This window comes from Adiantum capillus-veneris, chromosome 9 (assembly GCF_014529385.1).
Source record: "Adiantum capillus-veneris isolate H3 chromosome 9, ASM1452938v2, whole genome shotgun sequence".
Taxonomy (NCBI): domain Eukaryota; kingdom Viridiplantae; phylum Streptophyta; class Polypodiopsida; order Polypodiales; family Pteridaceae; genus Adiantum; species Adiantum capillus-veneris.
Genome location: NC_140939.1, coordinates 10,443,195 through 10,451,564, shown reverse-complemented (window position 1 = coordinate 10,451,564; position 8,370 = coordinate 10,443,195).

The window sequence follows — 8,370 nt, the reverse complement described above, 5'->3', positions numbered from 1 at the left end:
TTGCAAAGCGAAGTGTCAACCCAAAGAAGACTACTCCCCCTCCCACAAAGAGATTTTTTTTGTAAACAAATACTCCCACCTACTCAAGAGCACCAACGATTGAGTTCCAGCAATACAATTAAGATTGTTAAGACTATGTATTATCATTCAAATTCTAAGTGTTTCACACATGTTGTCCATCACCCTTACTTCAAACTAACTTCATTGCTCATTAGTTGATGTTCGGTTTCATATTTTCATTTAGGCTATGGTAAGAGGTAGAAGAACAACCAGAAAAAGCAAAGCATGTGCATTAGCAAGCCAAAATTTACCTATTTTGCCCTCCTTTAAACAAACTCATGGTATCAAGAAGGGAAGAACAAATGGACAAAAAAGACAAAGAAGCCTCCTCTTGCACTCCAAGCAAAAGCTACATTTCCCAAACCAAGCATTGCTTTACAAAGACGACAACCAATACTTCAACCGGAGGACTCCACTCCAAAACCATCCACCAAGAAACAAAAGCGTGCAAAGCTATCTCGAAAAGAGAAGGACATGCAAAAGCTCTGTTAGCGCAGGAACAAGGGCTTTATTTGCAAAAACGCTCCATGCAATTTGGCATGAGAAACTTTGATGGGAAGAAGGACGATCACAAAAGAGGAGGAGAGCGCTAGAAACCACACTCAAGTGGAGGAAAGGGCCTAGATGAGTCAAGGGCAATAAGGTTTCGTTCAAATATTATCAAAACTTGTTGATGATATAGACAATTGTGTAGACGATGAAGAGATTAGCTTAATAAAGGTTGCTTGTCAGGCCTAGGGTAAGACTGGGTGGCAAGCCAAGGGCCAGGACGGAGATCTAGTTGCATGACTTGCATGGGTTCTCTCTCTCTCTCTCTCTCTCTCTCTCTCTCTCTCTCTCTCTCTCTCTCTCTCTCTCTCTCTCTCACACACACACACACACACACACACACACACACACACACATATCAAAACCTCTCACATCTACTTCCTACGATTGCATGGGAAGCAAGCTAAAAAGTTCAAAAGATGCATAAATGCAAGATCTTGAGCACAAGATGGATGCAAGACGTAAAGAAGTGGTTTGGGAGATGGGATGCTTACACTTGCTACTCAATTGACTCCCAAGGGAATGAAGCTTTTCTACAACGCCAATGTATTACAGTTTGGGAGGAATCTGGTGGGTCACACTTCATACATTACACCACCCATATTGCACCCAACTACAAGACCATGTTTTTCATTGAAAGAGGAAACCGTACTCACACTTACATGCTTGAGCCTATCCCCTTGTTAATGATACGCACTATCCCAGCCATCCGGCTTAGCTCCCACTCCCTTTGATGTGAGACAGCGCATTGGGGCAATGGAGAAGAGTCAAATCGACTGTGTACATTATGCTCACTGCAAGTTCGAGAGTCTAAGTACCACACACTACTAGAGTGCTCATCTTTTGGTCACGTCCGAACTTGCTTCCCTCACATTTTCAATCATGACTTGGACCTACACACTTTCCTCTCCCAACCACAATGTGGGCTCTCCATTGTGACTCTCATCACCACAATTTTGGAGCATCGAGAATCACTCATCGGCCACACACATATCACATCACATGTAGCTTTGGTCCCATAGGTCATATTTGACCTCCGAGGATGATGATAAAATATCTCTCTCTCTCTCTCTCTCTCTCTCTCTCTCTCTCTCTCTCTCTCTCTCTCTCTCTCTCTCTCTCTCTCTATTGAAGCAGATTGTGGGCAAAGTCCCTTATGATATGATGGCATTCTCGAGACACTTGTGGAAAACAACCCTTGTACGCAGGCGGGCAACATCAAATCGAGCAAAAGCAAGCTTGGGAGGATCGCGCTAGGATGAGGGGCAAGACTCGCTTCTGCACCATGCAGGTTGGAGCGCCATACTGCGCCTTCCATGCATCACACTGCTTCGTGCAGGCTGCTCTGGAAGCCATCACCATTTTTTTAAGTTTTAGGTTCCCTTTTATTTGGGGGTTCACAAGCGGGCACCCCAAGTTGGGCACCCTACCCACATAAGGGCCTTAGCCCACGACAGAGACCCGCAAGTTTGGCAGATTGCAGGTGAGCATTGATCCCCGGGGGATTCACTCTATAAACAAAATGGGATGCCACCTGCGAGCGGACAACTTTGATAAAACCTCTAAATTTGACACCCCCCTTTCTACACTTATACAAAAATCAATAAAGAAAACTATCATACCCCTCTCTTACATATAAAATTTAGGTCTCACATGATCTAACTGAGTAAAGCTAGTCAAAGAGTTTGTAGCATAGTGACTAGCAATGTACTAAGGAACCACTTTTGTTGATAACTAGATGTACCCTCAATGTGTTTTAGTTTGACATTCAAACTATATACCAGATCAGCCTGCACTCTCGCTACTCGTCCAATTTTGACCCATCCAAAGCTGGTGTAAATCAACCCTTGACTTGCTCCAAATCAGCCTTATTTATGACCGGCTTGATGCAAAATTTGATATGTGACCTAATAACAAACTTCCCCTAAACTCAAATGAGTTCTAGTGCACACCGGTGACCAATTGTTACAGATAATCAATCCGGGTTTGGTTCCCCTCACCCCCCCTTATAAATATGATACCCCCTCCCTTATTTTTAAGCTTGGGCGATAAATTATTGGGGGCCTCCCTTATATGCTTATGTAACTTGAAGAAAAACCCCTCCCTTGCACTCACGTGGTGCAATAAATTTTCCACGTTGAATCCCCTAGGGCATTGATGCAAATCCCTTGGGGTTTTGTAGCCTTTGAAAATCAAATTTTCAAGTTTTGAGTCACAAAAACAAGAAATGTTGAAGCCTTTGGGATTGTGTGGTTCACAAACACAAGGTTTGACAACCTCATGGCCTATGAAGGGCATTCCAGGCGCATTACATTAAGGATCCCGGTATAGCATGTGAGGCATGCGGCAAGCTGCTGCAAGTTTATTTTGAAGAGCCATGCAAGGCATACAAGTAGCAGTTTTTGAGAAGGACCGATAGGATTGGCAAAGGATCCAGATCGTTATGTCTTCTTAAAATCGACTGACAAGGCAAGTTATGCACAAAGTTCGGTTTTGGACATCGTAATCCGCATCACAATGGTTTCGACAAGTTATCAAGGTGGTTTTGGCAAGTGCTATGGATCCGTTGGTGGGATTTTCCCCTGGATCCAAGGCAATCATCACAGTGATTTTTGCAATGACTACATTTACCAAGTGATTTTGCGGTCAACACAGTAGAGAATTGTTCATCATTGGGCCAAAGGAGCAGGGCTCCTTCCAAACACTTGCATGGGCATGGTTTGTGTAACCCACCTAGAGCATTGAATCTTTTACAAGTTTTCTGATACAAACGGAAGGCGTGGTTGCCCTGCAAAATATGTAAATAACATGTTACAATCCATGAAAGCACGAATCGGTATACCTGGCACAAACCCATAGCGTGTATGCAACGCCATACTCGAACAGATAGAGAGACATAGAGCGGTAGAGAGAGAAAAGAAGCCTAAAGGCGCACCTCCTAAAGTGGAGTGCTACGCCGGCACGGTGAGAGATAAGAGAAGAGGAGAGAAGAATAGACACGAGCACTGGGTGCAATCTCCCTCCGTGCAAGAGTGAGCATTTCCCTCTTGCAAGTATTTATTTATAGATTTCTTGAATGCCCAAAATGAGTACAAACTGGCCGGCCGGACATAATTGGCCAAAGCTCATAAAGAGCACTTGAATAATGAATCTGTCAGTTTGACTTGATTTTGGTGTTTGTTTTGGGATTTGAAAGCTATTTGGGGTTGTTCTGTGTACAGGCTATCCCTCTGTATGGTTTCTTTCCAGTTTTGATGTGTTTTGGTCTACTAAAAGTCAATTTCCATGCCAATTTAGCAGTTTTTGACTTGGATCTGTATTCAGATAGTTTGACATGTATTTTGAGGTTTCTGGCTCTAGGTTCTTTAGAATTTTATGTTTGTATACACCTGAGGATCTCACATATGAAATCTGGTCAAAATTTGACACTTAGGTACACCGATCGCGATCGTGGTTCTGAGCCCAAATTTGATCAAATTTGGCATGCTTGTAGACAGTGATGTTTTAAGGCTATCCCCCAAGTCTTTTTGCATTTGGATCACCAAAAGCCAAGATTTTGCACTTTCTGGGTCTGTCGGGCTAGTTTTACCCAAGTGGCCTGATTTTCTTGATTTTTGATGTTTTTGGGTGTGGTTGCTTTAAACAAACTTGTTTAGAATCCTATCAGGAAGGCACACAACAAATCTTGTCCAATTCTGGCACAGAGGTACGCGATCGGTGTACCTGGGCCAAATCTGATGAAATTTTGTCTGCTCCCTCTGACAAGTGTTTCCCAGTGTTTTGTGCTACCACTTTGTGATTTGAACCAATATCAACCCTATTTGGTCAGGTTTTCTAAATTTCAGAGTCTTATGACCTTTTTTGCAAAAGTTATGGTTTTTTGGCTTCTCGACTCTAACTTTAGACCCAAATTTGACTGGAATGTGATTTACTTATCCAACTCCTAAGTACAAAAATGAAAGAACATAAAGAAATGAATCAAACAAAGCAGACAAGACGGATTTCGGGTGAGATTTCAGTACTCAATCGAATTACAGAAATTGAAGAGCAAAAATGCTTTGAACACTCCCACTCACAACTCCCTAAATCTCCTAAGAGAGGATCTAGCCGGTCCACTGACTCTAGACTCCACTAAGCTCTAAACCCCTGTCCAACAGCCTAACTGAGGTGTAAAATGGATTTGTGGATTGATCTTCTTTTAAGGAAGTTAACTGCGCACTCAGTCACTCATCACCTAAGGTGCATTCCCCGGGAGCGGCGCCAATGTTTGTGGGTCACCGCGACGGACGTCCATAGCATAGCTCTCATGCATCAACATAAAATATCAATATAAGGGAAGCGACCAGGATGAGGCATGGAAACTCACTAGGGTGTCATTCCTAATGGAGTGAACTTGATGAGATGCCACTACTAACTCTGCAAGCAAATCATACGCACAAAAGCCAAGTAATCTGCTTATGTCCTTCTACACAGCTCTACAGTCATCACGCATGTTTGTCGTGCAAATCATGTCGGATTCGCACGAAACTTGAAGGGAAGCTATAGGGGACTATTAGGAACATATCCTATCACTATCACAACATTCTAGAGAGGTACAAAGATCGCGATCGTTTGTCCCAAAGTCAGCAAAAACAACAAACAGATGATCCTAAAGGGTCGTCCCTGAAGCCTCTCCTAGAGTCAAAACAACATAAAATACGCATATAAACACTCAAAACAACGATTTAAGGCCACAAACCCATAGTTGAACACTAACGCCGAATCTTGAATGATTACACTTGAATGGAAGATCAAAGTAAGAGGAACACAATGCAATAAATGAAATTGAATTCGGATTATCGTAGCCACATAGCGAAGATTACAAGTTGGAGCAAGAAGAAGATCTCAAACGTACGCTGTCTTCTCAGTTTCTCATCAAAAAGATCACGTTCAAACTTACAAAATTGAGCTTTATAGTTTAGGTCTTTACAAATGGCTTGTCCGGCCAAAAGCTTCTAAACTCCTAACGGGCTCTCTTATATACATTTGCTCCCAGAAAAATAATCATAAATTCTTTTACAAGTTCTTGGCTCAGAGAAGCTCTTTTATAAAGGATGAGATTTCCGCAAAAATGTAATTCCCTGAAAAATGTGACTCTTTCTTTGGAAATCGGAGCTTCATCATTTTGTCCGCCAAACATCTGTCAACATGAGGACGCCAGCCTGCAAATGTGCATCTAAAGCCACACCCAAAATTTTTGAAGAGAAGCAGTCTAGGATGAAGGGGAGTTCATTCAAAACTCCTAGTAGCAGCCGCAATGAGCCTCATACCAGCAAGAACGAGCATCGCAGCAGCGGTGGTACTACAACCCCCAAAGAGAGGTAGAACATTGATCAATCAAAGATGACAGAGAGCATGGGAAAATCCTCTGCTGCACAAGTGAATAGATCCACAACAAAGAAGAAGGGTAAGTACTATTACTCTACATGGTTGGCAATGTATCATTTGGTTTGGTTGCATGTTAATTAAGGTTATGTAAGACATTATTGTGCATGTTGGTTGCATGAATATGGTTGCATGTTAAGTACTTTATACATTTGGTACTATAGTGGCATGTGTGTTTTGGAACCATGTCAATGCTTTTCCTTCTAATGTCATTCCAACCCCTCAACTTGAGTATGGAAATCGAATATGCGTTCTACTCTTAGCACTTACTTAAAGCCTACTAAGTGGTCGTATGAATCCCCTGATCCACTGTATTTTTGAATCCATTTCTGAAAATCAGCTGGTCTGACGTGTCTGTTTGGTTCAACTCCCAATCTCCTGGCAGTTGGTCATGTTCCGAGCCCTTCAAACCAGTCTGTTGGAAATACTGACTCATGTAGCCCTGGACTGGCCTTAGTGTCACCCGGTTTTCTACGTGATGAGGTGGTTTCTAGTTTCTTCGCATTACTCTCAGATGATCTCTCACGGTGTTCATCTCTTGGACTCGGAAGGTTCACTATGTGTAAAACTCCCATATCACATGCGTTCAAGACATGTTTGTAAAACCCCTTAGTTGTGAATTTTCTTAAGAATATAATGTACCCTTTTCTTTTAAAATCTGTAAGTTTTTTTCGAATTTGAACAGTTTATACCCTTCTGTATATATATTTTTGTAAGTTTCAAGAACTTTAAATACCCTTCTGTTGAACTCACGTGATAGGTTACATTTTTATTAGGTGGCCTACCCGGGCTCTTGGAATTTTTTCTGGTCCTTGTCCCAATATCCAATCCCTTATGGAATACCCTTGGTATTTGGTTTGTTCTACCTCCTCAGGAGTCATCATAACAAAGTTGTTGTTATAACAATCCCTAAACAGGTAGGTTGGTAGGTCGGCTGATCCCTTATCTTTGATCTTGAAGATATAGATGATCTTCATGGCCGTTAGTTGTCCTGGTTTGGCATGCAAAGTCCGCAAAAGATCTTTTATATTTCCATCCTCCCAACAATAGACTCCGATCCTAGGATTATCCGTACCAAGCCGTTTCAAAGGCTTCAAATCTACTTGATCGTATCCCTCGAATTCTAAAGTTGGTGGTCCTTCTTTTGCTGACATATCTGGGATTATGGTGTTTACTTCTAACCCCCATTTGTCTACCACATTAGGGTTTTCGACTTGTACATACTGAGTTCCATTTCTGTCCATGTACATTTTTCCTTGTTTGTTTGCCCTAATCTCTTCTTTGAACTCAATACCATGGTCATCAATGCGAATAGCATACTCTTCATTAGGGTCCAAGTAAACCTGGCGGTTAGTCTTGTAAAAAGAGAGTATATGCTTATAGCGCATTGTCGTTCCGATTTTCGAGTGAGTCGAGTAAAAAGACATTTTAGATATTGAATCTGAAAAGGTGTCTGAGACTTCTTCAAGAATTGTGTGCAAGAAATTGCCTTGATTCACACTTTCTTCGGTGGATACTCTACTGGAAGTTTCTCCAAGTATGCCCTGATTTCCTAGTACACGACCAGATCTAAGGTTCATATAGACTTATGAAGCCCTGGTTAGAGTACTTACCTGTGGATTGACTTGTCATCAATTTCCACGTGATTCGATTGCAACTTTTTGTCAAGCCACTGATTCCTCGTCTGCAACCTGATTCCTATACAAATTTGATCAAGTTAGCTATTCTTCTATAAAGACAGTAGAGTTTTGGCTAATTCTCGTGATTGATCTTTGTGTATCACTTCAAATCGATCTATGGGAGTCAAAAATTGACTTTCAGATTCGACTTTAGCAAAAAATCAAGGGTTTAATGTGCAATCTGGAAACTGAGTAAACATGTAACAATTTTGATCCGATTGAACCCAAAATTTCCCGATGGCTTTGTATTATGTTGGTCTAACACTGTATAAGTTCAAAAGTCAAAACTAATGTCCCTGGGTAGCAGTAGTAAATAATCACAATTATTTACTTTTGCTAGTTTCTTGTACTTTTTGGAATGGTTTGGCAAGTATACAACTTGTTAAAGTCCCTGGACAAGTTTCATCAAGTTTGGAAAAATTATGACCAAGTTTATCAACTGTTTTGTGTGCGCAGACTCTGATTTCAAGAATCTGGCTTAAGTCTCACTTTTGTGATCCAGATTTCACCAAAATTGATTTGTGGGGTCTACTTGATATGCTTGACCTTGTGGTATACTCGAATGTGCAAATTTCTCAATTTTTGAAGCAGATTTAAATAATCACGATTATTTACTCCAGCTATATTTTTACAACTTTTTGCCCCAAATTTGACACAG